The sequence below is a fragment of the Crocodylus porosus genome, unplaced genomic scaffold (assembly GCF_001723895.1).
Source record: "Crocodylus porosus isolate Cpor-Errol unplaced genomic scaffold, CroPor_comp1, whole genome shotgun sequence".
Classification (NCBI taxonomy): Eukaryota; Metazoa; Chordata; order Crocodylia; family Crocodylidae; genus Crocodylus; species Crocodylus porosus.
In genome coordinates, this window is record NW_017728931.1 from 2,198,550 (window position 1) to 2,220,097 (window position 21,548).

General features: G+C 43.3%; 1 protein-coding gene across 4 annotated transcripts in view; it reads left to right on the forward strand.

The window, feature by feature from the left end:
- Nucleotides 1-96: 96 nt before the first annotated feature.
- SLC24A3 (solute carrier family 24 member 3) overlaps nucleotides 97-21,548 on the forward strand; it is a 441,617-nt gene continuing 420,165 nt past the window's right edge. For all 4 annotated transcript variants that reach the window (XM_019544063.1, XM_019544066.1, XM_019544065.1 and 1 more), the window contains exon 1: nucleotides 97-140. The gene's annotated coding sequence lies outside the window, so the exon portion shown is untranslated. The remainder of the gene's footprint in view (nucleotides 141-21,548) is intronic.

The window sequence follows — 21,548 nt, forward strand, 5'->3', positions numbered from 1 at the left end:
GCTGGTGCTGCTGCTGCCCGGGAGCCCGGCCCGCGGCCCGGCGCGCAGGAGGAGGCAGGAGCTGGTGCTGGGGCAGCTCTGCTTGCTCGGCTCGCTCCTGCTGCTGCTCTCCTCGCTCTCCTGCTGGGCTGGCAGCGCCGGTGAGTGCCGCGACCCGGCCCGGATCGCCCCGGCCGCCGGGGGGGGGGCGGCGGCAAGGGGGGCTCCTCGCCTCGGCCGGGGGTCGGAGCCCCGGGCGGGTCACGCTCCCGCCCTCTCTGACATCCATGCTCACACACTCACACATGTACTCACATGCACACACTCCCACATGCACTTACATACACGCGCGTGCTCACAAACGCTCACATAGATGCACACATTCCCACATACACACACACTCGCATTCATGCTCGCTTACATGCCCACACACACGGACACACTCCCTGCCACACACATGCTGTCACACACACTCACATACATGCACTCACTCCCACATACACTTACACACATACACAGACTCACACTTGCATGCTCACATACACTCCCACATACATGCACACACTCCCACATACATACACCCCCACATATATTTACATACACACAACCACACACTCACATACACACTCACACACTCAAACACCCCTCCCCTCCATTTCCTCCCCCACCCTCATCCCCCCTTTGCTTTCCTTGTGGAGCCTAGGGCCCCTGGAGATGGCCCAGAGGTCAGTGTCACTGGGGACCCCAGAGACAAGCCCTGAGTTGTTTCCCAAGCCTGTTCCCTGAGGAGGCTCCTTGACTACCATGTGCACGGCTCCATCTACCAGCCTGACACCTGGGGAAGAAAGTGAGGAAAAGTTGTAGTAGCTGCTCTGGCTCCGGGAAGAGAGGGGTATTTCCTGTGGTGCCTCCTGTCCGTCTTCTGGTCTGCAGGGTGATCGTCCCCCTCTGCCTGTGCAAAACCACCTGTCCTTCCTGGAGTGCACTAAAAAGCTGGGTCATTATCTCAGACACCCCCCTTGCCTGAGATCCAGCGGATACGTTGTAGGCAGCCCCTGGCAGGGACTTCACATTTGCTGTGTGCGTTGAACAGTCCTCACTTGCTGGAGAGGTGACAGTTACTCTCAGAGGCAGCTGCCTGCCTGGTGACTTTTAGGTACAGCTTAGAAGTTGCAGGCTGGGTGAATGGTGGGGGGTGGGGAGGGATTCCCAACCCCATCCCTGGGGCTTATAATGCAGTGGGACTCACTTCTTCACTTTTTCAAACCTGTTTCTGTGTTTCTGCCTTCCTGGATGAGATTGACAGCTCTGCACAAGCTCAATTCCCTAGCTTGCTAGTTCACCTCCTGTATTGATCCCACAACTCCCTTATCTCCCCCCACTACTTCCACCCCTTCACCTTTACAGGGTCCTGGGTTCTCCTGAGCTGCCATGACCAGTTGTGGGTATTACCTGAACTGAGCCACTTATACTCATTTCACTTGTGATGATGACCAAGACGAAACTCAGGTTTCCAGAAGAACTAGGCATTTAGTCTCTGCCACTTACTCCTTTAAACTCCATAGTTAGCGAATGAATGGTGAGTACATTAGGAAGAAAATTAGCGCTCTTTAAAAATTATATCTTTCCTAATAGGGTGCAGCATTAGATTGGAATACATCTAAGGCACTTAAAAAACCCCTGTTATGGGAGGAAGCTAACCCATTTCACACTTTTATACTGTCATTTAAAATAAATGGTGATCCTTGCAGGATTGGTTTAGCTTCTTCCAATTTCAAGAGCCTTCATCAGGTGACTGTAAAACAACTGATTAGTTTGTCACAGTGAATTATCTGTGAGTTTATTTCAAATTGTGATTTTGTGTCCATATATTTTACTGGTTCTACAGGTTCACCTGTTAACACTGATTGTCACATGGGGATGTTGTAAATGTTGCCACATTTTACTGATGCAGCAGTAGAGGAACTTTGCAAGCTCCTTTTCATGAGTCGCAGATCTAATTGTGTTCAGTTTAGCAGCTGTAGTCCTAGCTGAAAGGTATTCATTAGACTTATTTAACTCTCTCTGTGCAGTCAGTCTTTATGAGGTGAAAGGCTTTTCAAAGCGTATTGCCACCTTCAGATAAAAGAAAGTGTGTGTCAGTCCATAAGCTGTATATTTATTACAATTGCCATTCACACAGTCATGTTCTGTGAGTCACGTAGTAGCACTGTATATTGTTCAAATTTTAGGTGGGAGATAATGAAATGTTTGTTTTTCGGGTGGTAAAATGCATGACACTTTAATATCTATCTACTGCAGTGGGTTGTTGAAACCTGTGGGAAATGTGGGACAATTGTGATCATAGTTTAGAGGATTTGTTAGAAACTTAAAGACCTTGGTGTGCCATTTTGAAAAGAAGTGATTTCTCCTGGTTCATTTTTTTAACCACCTGTTAAAAGCGTGGAGTATGAAAATAACCCACTAGTCTTATCAAGTTGTGCCAACACAATATTTGCATTGAAAATATGAAAATATAGCCAAAGTCTATGCAAAGGCATTTTTCCTTAGGTGCAGTACAATGACTTGAATTTGGCTTTATATAAACATATGTGTACATAATGTTTGACTATATGCATCAAGGAGTTAGAAAATCTACAATAGTTAAGAAAGGATGTAGCTTCTCTGCATAGTGATTGAATGCAATATCTAAAGATACAAACATGTAAAAAAGGATTGTTACAATCTTGAACAGAATGCCTTTAATCTGTTTTTAAGATTTTTTTTTTAGATTAGAGCAGTTTTTCTTAAAGGTGTTCCTTGTTCCTTTTGCCTTGAGACATGAAGAAAACACACATAATTATAATACCTACAGGAAGCTTATATGTCTATAAGTGACTTCCTTATAGAAGGATCCAAAGCTCTCTAAGTGAAATCGTGATTCCTCTGAAGTCAATAGAAACTTTTCCATTGACTTCTCTGAGGCCAGAATTTCCCTTGGTTTGTTTATCAATTACATAACCTAACGACACTGAAATGCAGCTACCTCTGGGATGGAAAGGAGCATCTGCTTAATACTGCACAGCAACATTACACAAAATTACTCCATCTGTGGAGTCTTGGGCACAATGGAGCTAGGGTTAATTCCAACAAGATTTGGGATGGATTCAGTCAGGTGAGGTGGTTTTTTTGTGAGAAACCCCATAATTCCCACTGCTCCATTCCCATAGTGCTTCTAAGTCACTTTGGTGCTTTAGGAACTTCCACCCATTGATAAGGGCCTGCCATTTTTTTAAAGATAGCTGGAAATCATGCCTTAAACACTGAGATATGATTGTGCCTCAGCGTGAACAAAGACTGTCACAGCATAAGCCTGCGTCTGTTTTAACATGAAGAAAATGTAACATTCAAAGCAAAGGACAGAGGAAAATTACATATGAGCTTAAACACCTTGCTGAGGTGGGACCAACTGGAGGTGGTGAAGCAGTCACAGTTCTTACAGTGCCTTTCACATCTCAGTGTGACAATACTAAAATACCCACGATTTAAATCACCAAAAGACTGTTTTGTACAGTATGTTACATTTTTCTTTTGCTGGTCTCTTCCATTTTTCTCTGTTTTCTTTGCTCTTCTTTTCATCCATCCCGAGCCTTCAGCAGCTTTGTGGCCTGTGACTTCATGGTAAGACTTCTCACCCAGGAAAGCGGCAGAACTGACAAACAGTTCACATAGCAGGTGGAGGTCAGAGGAACTGTCAAGACTTTTGCAGCATCTCTTGAAGCCCAACAAAAAATGTGAAATGAGTGTCATTCTCTCACCCTTCTCCATGATAGCTGTAAATATTTTCTGTTCATTGCAGTGGTTTGGCATGACTCTGCTCCCTCTCTCTCTGCATGTCAGCACTTCTATCTACCCCTAAGAACTTCTAGCCAGAACACAGCTATAGGCTGTAAACGCTCTTCAGGTAAAAAAATATACAGGCAGATAACCTCAGTGTTTGGAAAAAGATATGTTTACTGTGTGTGAAGCCTAGTGGGTAGAGCACTTACCTGGACTCAGTGGACTTGGCTTCAGTTCCTAGCTCTGCTGCTGACCTGCTGGGTAACCTTGGGCAAGTCACATTACTATTCTGTGCCTCAGCTTCCTCATCTCTAATAAAGGGATAATGATCTTGCCCTCCTTTGTAAAGTGCTTTGGTGACCTACTGATGTAAAGTGCCCCATCATAGCTAGGCATTATAATTATTACAGTTGTTATTGTTATTGCATGAAGGGTGTTCCCTTAGTCTCATGTTCTTCTCAAATAGCTTTGTGGAACTTTCAAAGCACATATGATTCAAACATCTGTGAATCCAGATTTACAAAAGCTATTTTCTAGGCTCAGAAATAAACTTGCAGCTGTAATGCCCACTTTTCCTCTCAGGTCAGTGTAAATCAGTCTAAGACATGACGAACTCAAACTCCCGGTGAAGACCCTTTTGATGTAAACCCTTTGAAGGCATTAGAATCACGGGGGTGCAGAAGGGATATGACTGTGATTAGAACCAGCTCCGTTGACCTGGAACAGAGCTGTCAATACTCAGAAGCTGCTATGTACTTCTCCATTTGCTATGCAGGTGAGGCAGGATTTAGAAGCATCTCATTAGCTGTACTGGTATTAATTGCTTCTAAAACTTTCTGATTCCGTCTCCCCTGGAAAGTGGGACAAAGAGCAGGCAGTAAAATGGTGCACTGGGGACGTTTTTTCTCCATTGCTCATTAGCCTGACTCTTCCACGCTTATTGCAAGGAAAAGGAGGAGCAGTAGTAGGAGGTAAAGAGAGATAATCCTTTGTTAGACAAGCCCATTCTTCAAATGATGATGATTCCGGAATTTTGCCTGGTTTCTGAGTCATGACTGTTTGGGTGTTGGTCTCATGAATAGGAAGAAAAGTGGGGAACATCCCACAGGAATTTCTTTTTTAACGGAATTGTAGTTTTGGAGCACTGCTTTGGAAATGCTGGATAGAATTGCAGCTCTTGCTCCCACGAGTAGGCTCATCTCATTGCATCTCACCTCTTGCATACCAGCTTGTATAGGATTGGGCCCATGTGAGTCTTGTTCTGACCTAAGCCTTGCAAAGCATCCAGAACTCCAAATCCCCAGCCAGGCAAGTAAACTTTGTTTTGTGATTTGTTACAAACTGTTTCCCATGTGTCTGATCAGCTCAGGGACAGATGCTTAGCAGTTTTGGGCTTGTCTGCCCTGTCTCCAAGCCACACCAAGAAATACCACCAAGAAACATACTCCTCCCACTTGGACTTGCTCAGAACTTACCCCATCCTTGATATGAGGCAGTATGGCTGTTATAGAATGCCCTTGAATTTATCCCAACCCCACTGTCAGGCTCTTTGCCTTGGCATGTACTCCAACTTCCTAGGATATGCTGCAGGCTGAGTGGGTACAAGTGGGCAAGGCAAGCTTCTCAGCAGGGGTGGGCAAAATGTGGCCCAGGGGCCAGATGTGGCCTGCCAGGCCATTCTATCCGGCCCATGGGGCCCCTAAAAAATTTAGAAAATTAATATTTATCTGTCCCTGGCTGCCTATTGTGCGGCCCTTGATGGCTTGCCAAAACTCAGTAAGCAGCCTTCTGCCCAAAATAATTGCTTTATAGGATGGTACCTCTTGGGATACTGATTCACAACAAGGCATGGAACCTAGGAGACCGGGACATATAATGCGCTTCCATAATGACAAGCCCTTTCATAGAGGGACCTTGGATAAGTATTTGAAAATACCTCTTTGCCCCCCATGTTTGAGTTTTCTTAGAAAAGCAAAACAATTACAGAATGGGTCAGAAATTCTTGGTAAGTGAAAGTTATTTCTCCCCACCTGAATTACTGGTGTTCTTTATAAGATGGATATAGAGCTGTTCTGCAGTAAATTATGAATATTGTAAGTTGATTTGGTTTGGGGGATATTTATTGTATGGATATACAGTAGGATAGAACTCTATCCTGGATAGATAGGACTGGATAGGTGGCTCTTTGGGATGATTCAGGAAAAGCAAATTCTACATCTTTGCAGGGGGTTGGGACCCGAGGTCCCTTGAAATCCTGTGATTTCATACTGTTTTGGTTTCATAGGGAAAAAAACCACACGTAGAAAGGAAACAGTGGCTTAAGAAAAGACACTCCTCAGGAAACATTTAACACTTAAAAGGCATTGTCTGAATTATTAGCTATGATGATTCTATGTCCTGGCTTCATTAATCTTACTGAACTCAAGTAGAACAGGTGCCCCTAAATTAACAAGACGAAGGGGACTCTGGTTAAATTATAAGGCTGTATCAAGATCATGAATGGGACTGTTGCTGTGGAGAAACCATACTAATACTAGTACACTCTGGAGGACTGAAGAAGTTCATCTTGCCTATGCCAGTATCACAGGTTGGTAGGGCTTTGGGTATATTAGACGTTCTTGTAGACTCTTGTTTTAAATCCTTTCCCCACAAATGCTTCTTTTCTTTTGGTAACATTAAACAACACTTTGATTCAGGAAGGATGACTGGTCACTGTATTCACTATAGGTCACACACTTTTGAAGGGAAGAACCACAGGTGTCAAACCCCATCAGACCTGCTGGTATGCATTTGAGTGTTATAGCCCAGAGCCCTGTCTGAACCTGGGAGAACTGCATTATTCCACCCTGCAGTGGTGAAAAAACTTGTGTCCTGAGGACTGAAGGATGTGTACTCAGGAAGATGGAGAGAAGGGAAGAGATATGGTGGGCTGTACAGCTGTGTCACTTCTTTTCCCATGTGACTGACACTTACTTCTTAGACAGTGATTTACCCCAAGACTTTTATTTTGCTCTGTTTCAACTCTATTTTCAGCTCTCTAAATTGAGAGTGGTTACACTATTAAACTAGAAAAAATATGCTTAATGGAAAGTAGCATGAGTTGTGTCACTTGAGCAACTTGGTGTTCCATGGATTCCTATCAAAAGTTATGAGTCAAACATTTAAAATCATTACTTTGCCTTACAAGTCATTAGTTTTTTTAATGGTACCTGACATTTTCCTTGAAGCCATGAATCCAGAATCTGGGATTTAAGAAAGCACTAGTCACAATGAGACTCATGGTGAAATCATGAGAGCTGACAATCCAGCTTTAGATGGAGTCCGAGTTGACTCATTTTGCATCCGGATGGATTCAGCTTAGATTGCAAACTCTTATTTTAATGACAGTGCAACCCATGCTTGGACATAAGCCATAAATAGAGGGGCTTATCATTTGGAGTGATCTTCTTGAGGGCCCATTCTTCATTCTTGTTTTGTGTAGAGGGACAGTGTCAAGAGCTTCATGTTGCCTTTTTCAAGGGAGAACATAATGAGTTCATGAACCAAAGTGTCTGATAGTGGCATCTGCTGTTTCCATTTCATCATTAGGTAATTTTGCAAAGAGTCAGTTTTCTCACACAAACAGTAAAATGCTGTTGAGTGGGCTACAGATTAACATCAGTCTCCTTCCAAAGCTGCTGTGAGAATCTGCACCTTCCTATTGTAAAGCTGCAAATTTCCTGGACTTGATTCCAACACAGTATGCCTGCATTGTGATTGTATATTTCTGCAGGCACAAGTATTCACCTTTGCTTTCTTCCAGTCTGTGGCCTTCCCTCAACCAGACTTTAAGCATGGGATGTTCCAAGGCATTAGATGGGTGCATCTACACAAGAAGTTTACTGCAGAGCTGCCTAATTAGCTCTGCAGTAAAGTCTCAGTGTCTACATGTGAGGCCCTATTAGGCCACAGTAAATTAATGAATGCTGCTGCTGTGGCTTTATGGGGCTGTTGATGGGCTCACTGTTGCTGCCTGCACCCAGCCCTGGGCCCCAGGCAGCCACGGGCCAGCAGCACCAGGCTGAGAAAGCCCCTTGCCCATTGCTGCCGCTGGTCCACCAGGGTCAGGTCCATGAAACCCTGGCCCAGCTTGTTGCCGGTGGTGGATGCATGCACACCTTGGGGCAGGCAGTGGGGAGCCACAGGGGCCCAGATACTTCTTGTGGCAGTGCAGACCCAGTCCCTTCCCCACTTTCTGCCTTGAAGTACACATGCATCTGCTGCCAGCAATGAGCCTTCGGGGCACCACACCGCTTCCCTTTGCTCCCTTCCCTGCTGGACTTCTCCCTGCCCTTCATTAAACAATACCCAGTAAGGTATTACTGGTTATCAATATGTGAATGGTTAAACAGTTAAATGCTTAGCTGTTCACAAGCCTAATAAATATACCTGAAAATTAAGCTGGTGCCAAGTCTAATTGAAATTGTTGAAGCTGAATAATCACCAGAGGCCAAAGTACATTTATTAGTTTATTCCTCTTTCACAAGGACTACACTTAAAAATTGAATCTTCACCAAATTGCCAGTCTTATTGGTCAGGTGACCTTAAGAGAAATAGGTTTGAGTCCATCAAGATGGTATGTCAGATCACAATAGGAAAAATGTTCTGAGGCTTTAACCCCCTGCCCTGTCCTAGGGTGTATAAATCCCTGGCAGACAGAAAAGACTTCATGGATAATTTGGTTACCAGGCACACCTGCAAATGATTTCATGTATATTCAAAAGGGAGTGGAAAACTCAGGTGGTAGTGGATTTTTGAACGGAGAAAGTTTAGAGAGATGGGTTTGTTGGTGGTTGTGTAGCCAGAAAAATAAAGAGGCTGAGGATATATTTTGGAGGTACTGGAAATGTAAGCCTGTGTAGACTAAAAGTACTTAAGCTGAATTTTGCTTGTTTGAAGTTTCTCTCAGTGGGATTGTTGTTAAGGGACATTGGGGAAAAGCCCCAGGTGTCTTGTGACTCTGCAAGAAGGGAGGAACTGAAGAGGAGCCCAGCTGGGATTTTGAGAGACAGCAATATGGGCTAGCAGTTGCTGGGTACTCTGTTTGCTTTCTTTGGGGCTTTGTGGAAGGCTGGTCCCCCTAGGAGAGTAAAGACTTTATAACCTGACTGAAGAGCTGAGGTATAGAAGAGGCAGACTATGCCTGACCTGAGGTGACACTTGGCAATTGGGCAGCCAATGGTGAGACTGAAAGTCTGTAATGCCAGTCCTAGACAAGAAGTAGTGCCCTGGTGGTGAGTCGCAGCTCCACAGAAAATCAGTTTTAAGGTGGGATTTTCTATCTGCAAACATCTGAACCCAAAACCTCTTATGACTGAGAAATCAGTTTTCTTCCATTAGCCTGCACTTTCAGTAGCTCCTAGATTGAAAGCAGACGTTCTCAGTGGAAAAGATGTGAGACTCAAATGGGGAGAACCTAGTTCTCATCTCACTTTATTGAACTCCCCAGATTTTCACTTATGTAATGTAAGTGAAAACAAGATCAGGCCTGGAGTAAAAATGCATGAGTTCAGTACTTGCATAAATAACTAGACAAGATACAGTGCTACAACAAGAGGTCCAGAATGGGGGAAGCAGATAGTCCCGTAGTTCTGCTTCTTGTTTGCCTATGAGAACTGAGGAACGTGTAGATGACTCTTCAAAGACTTGGAGGCAAGGGGGAATTCCAGTGTGCCACAACAGCTATTTTCAATGTGCTATGGTGCTGAGGGATCTTGAGAAATAGTCAATGTGATACTGGGGTGGGAAGAGGTACAGATATTACTAAAAGGAAAAAATGTGTTTGAATATACGTAGTACTTCAGCTAAAAGCTGCTGGAATAGTAATGTATTTGGCTTCTATAGGATCAATATGTGTGTAAACTTGGGCAGGATACTTGGATCTACAATTCCTTTCATTATGCTTTTTACAAAACAGTAAGTGATGCAGCATCATCTTCATTTTACAAATGAGGAAACTGGACAATGAGGGACTAGCTAAAGTCACTAGTGGATAACGGCAGAGCTAGAAAGTAAACCTAGGTTTCTGAATCCCAAACCCTGTGCGCTGTATGCGAAGTTATACTGCTTTCAAGTGTCTTTGCAGAATCATCAGGTTCGAATTAAGCATAAGGTGATTGAGAAGCAAAGGGTGAGACACCAAAAATGGTTGGTCCATGTGCAGCCTTTGATGGTGTTGGAAAGGGCATGCATTTGTGTTTAAATGGTATCTGAGTACTTTCACACACAAGTTTCTCTTTAATGTTTCTCTCTCATTTTGTTGCTCCACCTTCTTTTCATTCTAATGGCATTGCTTATTGAAGGACTGCAAGCAAATTCAGCAGTTCTGTGTGTACGAGAACATGTTAAAGTCTAGGAAAAGAATCTTCCTGATAAACAAGCCAAAAATGCTGACAGAAGTTAATAACAGACCTTTCAGCGGCTTTAAAATAATATTCCTTTGGGGATGGAACTCTGTTTCTTCCTAAAATGGCCATAACATCCTTCAACATAAAGGAAAGAGAAAACAAGACCTTACATGGGTTTTCCTTTCTACCCTGAGAAGATGTGCCTTGAAGGTCTGATTACACCTTCAGGTTGAACACAGTGTTTGGAGTTATTTTTCCAGAGTTGTGGCATACAAGTGGCTGTGGAAATAAACTTTTACCTGTAGGTTGGACTCGGTCATGTACTGGTTTAAAATAGCCTGACTCTAGTGACCACCTGAGCGTGCTGCAAATGGCATCCTCATAAGACCACAGTAGAAAAACCAAATGTTTGTTGGGTGGTGAGGAGTGAATGTTTAAAGGAAAATGGAGAATTAGTTTTCCCGCTGACTAAATGGGATACTATATTTTTTGGGGCTTGTTTGTTCCTTTGATTTAGTAGAAGACTAAATCTAAAGAATAACAAATCAAGCTTGTTTAAAAATGGAGCAGTTCTCCAAGAACATAACCAAGCAATGTATATAAACTCTTAAATAAATCAAACTACTATCTAAATACACACTGAGCCACCCAAAGACCGTGCTCTTACATTGCTGTTCATTTTGTGTATTCTGGTTAAATGTAGAACAACAGACGTCACATCCATTGATGTCAATGGAAACATTTTGCTAAGCTTAGCAAGTGCTGGATCAATCCTATACTGTGTAGAAAGGTACTTTCAAGGGAATGCATACTCTAGGTTTTGAAACAACAGTGTCATGAGACAAGTAAGTAGAAATGCTAGTGTTGTAAGCACATACAGTAGACCTGATTCTCTAACTTTAGGCCCAGACTTCAGGAAATGTAAAGGCACCTTTAATAGGGAGTTAATAGCTCAAATTCAAGCTTACTTCAGTACCTCTTTAATTGGCTAGAGCTGTATAAAGGGCTTTAAGGTGAGGCTCTTAAACGCGTCTAAAATGACTTGGGTCCTGGGTGCCCAAATAAGGCAAACACCAGCTGCAGGAGGTAGAAAGGAAGAAGGAGGACATTATGTCCCAGTCCAGGGGAAACTTTTCCCAGCTGCTAGTTCTTGTGGATGCAGTTTTGCCTTGAAATTCTCTGTCTCAGGAGAGCCCCATTGGTGTAGTTATAACTTTTAGGACCCAATGAGAGCTAAGTCCTACTGAAAATCCATCCTTGGTGTGAAAGTAGAGGATCCCATTCACTTCTCAATGTGCCACATAGGCTCTGTGCTCTGCCTTTTACTGATCAGCAAAGTCAGCTATGAAAGAATGTTGGAAAGCTAGAAAACTTAAAAAGAATAAAAGTAATAAAAATGTTATCCATTGCTTTGTGGTTAAAATTATATGGAGGAAACTTATGCACTAACTGATGCACAGCAGAATGGACAATAAGAATACAATATGGCCGTCTAAGTTTTCCTTTATGTTAAATCTTGGCATTAAGACTTATTTAAAGTTGCATCTTATGGAAACTTCCTTCTTAGTGAAAAGCTACATATCTCTTCTTGAGAGAGAGAAATGGTATTAATGCCAGTACCCAGGACTTAAAGATAGCTGTCTGAAAGGGCTTTATGATGGAATTCTCCATCCATCTTGCCTATATGCATAGGAAAAGTGAGCTACAGAAGAGCACAGAACTAGATTCTCAATTAATCTAACTTGACTTTAGTATCAAGATGCACTGAACCATTGGTTGAGAATCTGGGCAGAGTAACTTGTCAAAAGTCATCTAAGTTGCTAATAACAATGCAATAAATATAGCCCAGGTCTGTTGAACATCTTGAGGTAAATAATGAATGTATACTGCCTCCTGAAGGGTCCTATATTTCTTTTACCCTTACAAAGAAAGAACAGTATCAAACACTTAGTTTTAGAATGATTTAGACCAGAGTTTCTTTACAGCCAGTGCTGAAGCATCTCTGACAAAAATAGAAACCTATTTTTCTATAGCATTTATTCCTCCAAAAATATTTTTGAAAGCTGTAGTTAGAATTTCATTAGAGGATTCACTTTCTGCCCGTGAGTGGTGGAATTCAGCTGGTCCAGGATTGTTGCTGAGAGAGGAGAAACGAAGGTGGCTGATGCAGTACTCATGATTGATATCTGATCCCACTTTGTGGCTGACTCCTGTGCCAGAGACAGAGAAACATTCCCAAGGCCATTCCCTCTTCCTCCCTCTTCCTTCCCCCAGAGAGAAAGTAATGAGTGATTAGGAAAGGTAGTACATTTATTTCACCCACTTGTAGGCAGTCTGCCTCTTAGGTGATCTGTAAAATGAATTAGCTATGAACTTCATTCCTGGGTTGATAATGTACAAGCATATAAAATATTGTATAAAGGAAATACTGGGAGAAGAGCCTAAGTTACTGTAGCAATATTGGATTTCAGACCTAATCCAAACCAAATGAAGCCAATGGGCGTGTCCCCTGTTGACTTCAGAGGGCCAAGGAACAGATCCTGGAATCTTCTGCATGCTGTGGAATGGCACTTACACTATAAAGGTTTTCTGCTTCCCACATGGTTGAATACTTAGCTGGCATTTTGGCCTTCCTGCCCTGCTGTGCCCAGCAAGAGCCCAAGACTGGAGGAGACCACAGAGCTGCTTTAGCTGGTATCCTCCATGGAGTGGTCTCAGGCAGGTGGCTATGGACTAGCATCGATGTAGTACATCATACTCCAAGCCTGCCATGCCCATTTCTTCTTCTTGGCCCACTTAGACACATCTCTATGCCAAGAAGAGGAGTAGGTGGCATCATGAAGAGCATATACTAGATTTACACTACCAAGAAATTTCTCTCCACCAAATGAATCTCCAAGCTACCCATCTTTTAGGCCCCTTTTTGCTATTGCAAAAACCAAAGCTGATTCAATCTCCAACTCAGCCAGGTATGTGGCAGGTGATTGATCCAGTGGTCCCCATTCTTTTCTGGTTCCTAGGCAACCCAAATGAGCAAGTCAAGTGCTACAGGAACATTGTTCTCTGTCTTCTCAACCTGAAGAAATATGCCTCTGTGGAAAGCAAAATTTGCCCTGACAGACAGAAAAGACGAGCAATGTCAGAGGGTCTCGCAAGGAGCACGTTAGCTGTGAGCCATGCGTTGAGCACCCCTGGCTTAGTTTTATAGGCTATATCTTTGAATAACTTGCTAAGTTGTGGGGGCTGCATTGCAGTCCAAAAAAGTGACCCCTGTTCTCTGTGCTGGAGAATTTATTTTCTGGCAAAATATGTAGATTGAAAAGGGCTGGGAGTACAAGATTTTTTTCTTCTTTGCGTGGGTGAAGCACTTTTCTGTTGGGCATGTGAAGTACTATAGAAGAAGAGAGTGTTAATTGTGATCACACTTTCTCCTGTGCTACCCTGGAATTCTTCAGAAAAGAGCTAAAATGAGTCTTTCCAAAATTACGAGGTCTGTTTTCTTTTATTATGCCTACAAAAGGATAATTGTGAGAAAATAACTCCGTAAGTAGCTTCCTTTATTCAACTGTTTTTGTTACAATTGTTGTGTAATGTCCTAAATTTAACTTGGAAAAAAGAGATAAGTTAAAATGAGAGGTGCATTTTTAGAGTGATGCACAGGAGTCTAATCACATGCTTCCCACTGAAGGGAATCCCACCATTAATTTCCCACATGAGGCAGGGTAAACTTTGGCTTTCGTTCTGAGTTGTTGGCAAGAAAATCTTGCATCAACAGACTTACCAGTGTGCAACAAGGTAGAGATATTAAAGCATATGCCTTCTTGCCTCTTCCCTGTGGCTAACTGCTAGCTCAATTAATTATATAATAAACCCAAGCTCAATTTGGCAGAATTAATATCAGCAATGCCTAATGGAAGAAATGGCAGTCACCTCTAAATCTTGGATGGAAGGAGGAATGGTAATTTGCTGTAGCTCAGTGTTAATACGCGTCTGACTTAGAGCTTCCATGACACCAGAAGGGAGCTTAGAAAGAAGCTGCAACTAGTGACTATTGCTCCTTGTTCTGTCATTTACCACCACTGAGAACAGTCTAGCTCCATCTTCTTTGGATCCAACCTTCAGGTAGTTGAAGGCTGCTATTAAATTTCCTTTCAGTCTTCTCTTTTCCTGTCTAAATAAGCCCAGTTCCCTTAGCACATATGCCCTAGTCCCCTAACCATTTTTGTTGCCCTCTGCTGTACTCTCTCCAATTTGTCCACATCCTTTCTATAGTGGGGGCCCCAAAACTGGACAAAGTATTCCAGAGGTGGTCTCACCAGTGCAGAATAGAGGGGCATAATCACTTCCCTTGACTGGCAGTGCTTCTGCTAATACAGCCCAGTATGCTGTTAGCTTTCTTGGCAACAAGGGCATGCTGCTGGCTCATATTAAGCTTATTGTCTACAGTAGCCCCCTTCTTGGCCAGTCAGTCCCCAGTCCATACTGGTGTGTGGGATTGTTCATTCTAAGTGCAGGACTTTTCACTTTTTACTGAACCTCATGAGATTGCTTTTGGTTCAATCCTCTAGTTTGTCAAGGACTTTCTGAATCCTAGCCCTATCATCTGGTATATCTATGATTCTTCCCTAGATTGGTGTTATTCGTGACCTTGCTAAGTGTGCACTTCATCTCCTCTTCCAGATCATTAATGAAGATACTGAAAAACTGACCCCTGGAGCACTCCACTTGATACCAGCTGCCAACTAGACATATCCATTGCTCACCACCCATTGATAGTGATCAATGGCAGTGATCAAGACAAATCTTGTCTTGCAGTTGAAAACCACTTGGTATTCTCAGCCTCATCTGAACTTGTTAATCCTGGAAACCCTTAAATGGGTCAGCACAAATGACATTATTTGCTCAAGGGGACGTGGAATAGGGTGTGGCAGTTCAGAGTTGGCAGAATAGGGTGAGCTGTGGGCAGAACAGAGTGGGCACTGTCTCCTGAGAGGTCTCTTGAGGTGAGCTGGCTGATGCTTTGGTTTCCCTTTCAGGTAAAGGTGACTTGGCCTTTCAGACAAACTGAGCGCTGCTATTTTGGCCAGACAGACCCCTAGTTAACAGACAAAGCCAAGGCTAAGCAACCTTTTCTGGCTACAGGATGGAATGATCCATACCAGTCAGAGGCACACAGGAGCTAGGATCTGGCTACTGCCACCTGGTATGCTTGTCTCTGCTGCAGAATGGGGAGATTGCCCACAGCCAGTACTTGTCCGTGCAGTGACACAGGGAGAATGCCCGCAGCTGAAGTTGTGTCCCTCTCTTCCCCCCACCCCTGCTGAAACCTGATGTCCATGGGCTACTACCAATGGTTTTATGGGCTGTGTTGCCAATTTCTTGACAAAGTATCCCACACAGAATGGTTCCATCCCCTTCCCCCAGGACCTACCATGTCTCATTGACTGATGGGCAAGGATTCAATCAGCAAAGAAAGAAGGACTGAACTCTAATGTGCTCCCAGCTACCTGCTTTCATCCAAGAGACTTTCTTCTTGCTGCAGCAATGAGTATGTGATACAAGTACCAATCCTGGGCTGGAAAATCATCACTGGGAAGCATTGCTTCAGTGCCCAGCATCACTGCTTTCACCTCAGGAGAGCAATGACCTCAAATAAAAATTGCTCCAGCCCCTGTCCGGGGTTTCTTCTCACACTTGGTCATCTGCCTGAGTGCCTATACTGGAACCCATCAACTTCCATATGTATGTCTGGTTTTCAATCTAATAGAATGGACAGAAGGACCTGTATAGCAAGTCCTCTTTCTCAACATGCCCTAGAGTAGTGTAGAATTCCCACATGTCCCTTTGAACTGCAAGTATTAGAGTGTTGTTCTGCGAAGCTTAGGCTAGCAGAGGAGCAAATGCCTGTTTAAAAGGTATGCCTCACTGCATTTCCTGCTGCTCTTGACTATGCTTGACTTGTACCAGTGCTGCTATTCCCCTCTGTTTCTCAAATATCAAATTCACTTCTTTTTTAGAAAAGTATCAGGGATCGCAAAGCCAGAGATTTCCTGGGGGTTTTGTGTGCATTCCTGTGACATTAAGGCAGGATTAGCTGCCTGAAATGTGATTTAAAAGGAAGGTTGAGAGATCAGGAGATAATGAGTGTGGGAGAAAAGGCATAATAAATATGCCCTGTTATAAATAATAGACACAATCATACTGACATAGCTAAGAGGTAATAGTTCCTTCAATATTTAATAAAGCAGGTGATATAAGAAAAACATATGTGGAATTACCCAGGTAATTCATCAGCACAGCAACACTGCTGATCCCTATGGGAGCTTGAGGGACAGCAACAGCTTCTACCCAACACAGACCCCTTAAAAGCCACAGTTTGTGATAAATGGGAAGACCAAGCAAAGCTAGTTGTCCAAGAAGGTGTAAATCAGAATGTCTGTTTGGGAGAAGAGACCGAGGTGGCATCCATAATCTACTGGACCTTGACACCTTTGGTCCAGTCTTTAAAGCTGCCTTCTCTTGGTTTGAGAGTCTGCTGTTGCATGGAGACCCTGCAGAAGGCAAGGCTTCCCACTAGCTCTCTTTATGACATGTTGCCACAGCCCACCCTCTCATGAGAACAGCCAGGGGCAGATATGGCCCCAGCCTTTTTCTTGAGAAGAGGTGTGAAAAGAGCAAATCAGGAAAAAGCCATTGGGACATCAAAATCAACCAAACAATTGTGACTATGTGTGCAGGCCTGGAAATTTGGGAAAAGCAGTCAGTCAATTCCCTTCTTTCAGGAGAGGAGAGAGAAGGTACAGCATTGATTAGGAGGGGACAGTGGCTTAGTGAAGCACATACTTTAAGTGAACGGAGGTCATAATATACAGGCAAAGGATACTAATGCATCTAATCTGCAAGGCAAGCCTGCAATGTGCAATGAATGGCTTTACTGGCATACCTTCCATAGTCTCTTCCATGCCTGTATTTCTCTAGATATTTCCCACTCTTTAGGCTGGGGTTTGGGGAAGTTCCACCATGGTCAGTATTCATGGGAATGCCATGGCAGATGAGACCCATGGGAATAAAGCTTGAGCAGTTTGTGAAGGTGGCAGAATTCCAAAGGGGGCATGTCGGAGTGTCTACCAGTTTCTATCTTCTTTTTTCAGGCATTCTGTTTTGTATTTTGTCATCAGAGCACCATGGTTTGTAAGCAGCTCTAGCTCACTGGTCATTCTGTAGTGTTTTCCTGAAATGAATGTATGGAACATGTGACATGGGATGCATGGGTTGCTGCTGACGACAGGTCGTTATTCTCTGGCACATTGCACAGATCACTGTCAGGAACAGAGGGGTTTTAGTGGGCCGTGTTGGTTTTCTACCACTACAGTGTTCTCATACAAGATTCCACTCCATTGTCTCCTGGTCCAAGATAAATAGGAGTTTCTAGACAAAGCAGGCACAAGCGATGGTGGCTTGAAGATGCTGACAGCCCTCAGCATTTTGTTTCAACTCACTTGGCCCTGCTCCTGAAGTTCAGAGGTTTAATCAGCACCTTGGCTGGTTGGATGAAGGTGAGCTAGAAGGCTTAACCTGTGGAGAAGTAACTGGAATTGCTGACAGACCTTATCCCACCTTTGTCCTCAGTCTGAAGGACCATGTCTGCCATGTGGTGCTCTGTTTCATGCACGTCCTCCTTTATTCCTATGTGTGCACATAGTAGCTACTGCCAAGGCTACATTTTAGTGTTCAGATGTTGCATGGAAGTATAGTGTGCATTTATAGCACCCTGTGCCTATAGTTGCATGCTTTGCTACCATCACCCGTGCCTTTCTCACCTCAGGACTGTATTATTGTGGGGCCATTTATGTACGCCTACCATGTTCAGATGATTGGTACAAAATGTGGCTATAGCAGCGTGTGACTGGCTGTTTCCTGAGTAATGCTTCATAGAGAGAGCACGTTGTGGATGTTTCAAGACCTGTGCTTGCTGCTGGTTAGGTAAGACTGAAGGTGTGGGTTTGGACTGTACTTGGATGACTACTTCTTTGGATTGTAAGGTGTTTTGACAAAGCTCCAGGCATAGAGGTCTGAGTGTCATTCTGAACTTTTGATGCAGGTCCCCCTGCTGACCCAGGTATAAATAGGCACCTGACCATTCAGCCTAGGGAGTAAAAGATGGCTAGACACGATACTGCCACGTGGCTCCCTTGTGGGCTGTTTGGCTCAAGAAACAGGTGTGCTTAACCACGGTAGCCTACGGGGGCACGTTAACTGAGGCAAATCTTTGAGCAATAAATACTCCTGGTTTTAAAGCATAGATGTGCTTCTAGCCATTTGGGTTAGAATTGCTTGTTTTTTGTAATGGTGAAGAGGGGAAGAGTTCTCTCTCTCCAGCTGTTCCCAGGCCTAAGCAGATGGGAGATCTTGGAGCTTGAAAAATGAAACCTGGTTACTGACAGAAAATCAATTTTGCTTTATTTTTAGAACCCTTAATAATTTATTAGCACTAATTTTTCCCTTTTTTTGTCTCCCCCTCTCCCTCATAAATAAAGCAAACCATGACGTGTGGGGAATATAGAACTTTTATTGATATAGTAATCTGGGATGACATGCTTGACTTCTAATGTAGTCACTTCAGATTTCGGACAGGAAAACTCCTTAGAACCATGCTCCCTGCTCTTCCTTCTCTTTCCTTTGCTTTCAACCATTGAGAATAGGATTGTCACCTAACAGGTGAAACTCAACTCTCGTGGAAAGTTAAAAAATGGGATAATAGCATGATAAATCACTCTGCTTCCCCTTCCTTGGTTTAAAGCTGGTCAAAGAAGGAAGAGAGGGGAGTTGACAAGATCTGATCCAATGCTTATAAAGGTAAATGGAAGCTTTTCCATTGACACGGTTGGGTTTTGGAGCAGGCCTGAGCTTATGAGCAGTGTCAGAGGAATATTACTTTAGCAGCATTTTGAATAGGCTGGAAAAATGTAGCAGTGGCTCCAGTGATATAAGAAGAGAGGTCCAGTGCACTGAAGAGCATTTCAGGAGAAACAGGGGGCACCGCAGCCATGGAGGGAAGCACTAGGCCCCCATGCAGCTCAGGTAGGCAGGCAGGATCGGGGAGGTGGGGGGAGATCAGGCTCACCGCTTTTCTGGGTGGAGCCTGCTTTCCTGGTCTGCTGTCAGGCTGCCTGCAGGGCTTGCTGTAGATCTGTGGAGCTGCACGGAGCCCGGTGCTTTGCTCTGCATCTGTAGGGGAAGCAAACTAAAATTCCTCAGAGGAGTTTGCTGTGCCCCAACTCGTTTAAGGCGCATTACACTGCCGAATTTCCTACAGAGGCTGAAATGAATATGCAATATGCCACCGAGGCATGCAAACACCGACACCACTAAAGCGGTGCAAAAGCATTTAGCCCACTTGAAAGTGTCGTGCACACATGCCTCTCATTTCATCTACACAGCCTTTGTTTTTAATTTTGTTCACTGCTAGTTAACAAAGGAAGTTGCAAGTAAGTGATATAACACCACTCAGAGGGCACCTGTCCATCTGTCCTCAAGATTAATATCTGCTGTAGATGCAGAGGAAGGAGGGTCATTGATATGCATTGTTTTATGTCTCCTGGACAGGGAGGGGAGATGGCTGTTTTGCTAAGGCTGCATGTATACTATTTCTGGGGATGGCACCGAGGGAAGAAATCACCTCTAATTCTGACAAAAGGGATGCATTCTTCCAGGGACACATGCAAAAGTGAAGCTGGCATTCAGCAGCTGTCAGCTCTCTGAGACCCTATCAATAGCATTGAGATCTCCTGTTTTGAAAACAAATCAGTAATGAAATTAAGGTCTGGGTGGAAGAATGAAGATTCTCCTGAGTAACAAAGTAACATTGAATAATGCTTTAAAAATATCAAAATGCGCCTGTATAAATCACTTTGACTATCAAGTGATGTTTGCTCACATTGTTTTAAAAAGGGGTAGAGCCAGTAGGGCAAGATCTGTAGAAGCACAGCAAAGGTGACTGGAGGCATGAGGAAACTTGCATACAAGAAGAGAATAAAAATATAGACTGTTCATTTCGAAGAGGAGATGAAGTAGAAGGGACATGACAAAGGTATGTAAAAGCAGTTGGTGGAGAGGAGGGTAATTTTGGCTGCTTCTGTTCTCCATTTCTCATAACGTAAGAGAAAGTATGAACAATGCTACTAATAGACAATGCATTTATAACTAATGGAGGGGAATGGAATATTGGGCACAGTGCATCTTTCACCTCTGAAACTTTTGATCATAAGATACTTAGGCAGGGAAGTTTGTTTCCACTCAGGGAATTGCTTTTAAGAACCTGCTTTAAGTCTGTGGCTATTTAGGTTGACCATAACCACATACTTAACTTAAGCCTGTATGCCTGCTCCATTGACTTCATGAAACATATGCATGTGCTGCAAGATGCATGCAGGTTGAATCACAATCCTTAAGGAGGGATGTTCTTCTGAACTGGGGTTTTACAGGGCTAAAAACCTAATGTTTTGATGATTTTCCAAGACAGCTATGTTTCAGGAAGCAGAACAATATTAAGAAGCCATGAAATGCAAAATTTAGAGAGCCAGCTTTTTTACAGAATTATTATTATTAGTAGTAGAAGTATTAGTAGTAGAACTGAAAGACTGTTTTTACAACTTTTTTTTAAACTGTCTATCAGGTTTACCTATAACCCTTACAGGTATGCTTTCTGGAAAATGCAAAACCCATAATCTTCTTGGGCACATCTATGTAGTGCATGTCTGTGTATATATTTTATTTGAGTTTTGCATTAATAATGCAAAACTCAAATAATAATTCAAGTAACTTTAATTGAATTTTACAAAGGTATGTCAACTTTTAAAGAAAGGAGAAGTGCACACCCAATGTTAAAACATCTGACTTTGAGCTGCTAATTTTCCAGTACCCATAGAAATTGGACTGCATTATTACCACAGTTGAGGCTTGGGTAGGGAGAGGGGGTAGTGACTCCATTTCTGACAGTGGGGTGGTACCCATTCTTCCACTCCCTTTATATTCCTAATACGTTTAGGCCCTTGTGACAGGTACATCAGTGACTGCGAGGAGTAGCACTTATAAGGAAAGAAAAGAGAATCATTCTTCCCTTGAGCTAGTGTGCATGAGCAAAAGACACTCCGTGAGAGTAAGAATCTTGCTGCTAGTGATAAAAAATGTTGCACATATATATTGAATTTGCATTCAGGTTATGGGGGTGACTTGCCAGTATATAATGCAATAACAGATCACACAAGCGTGTGGTGGTAGAGTGGCTAAAGTGTCTTGCTATTTTTCCAAGGGCCCTACCTTGGATTTGTGACAAAGTCTGTGCCCAGTTAACCCAGTGGTAAA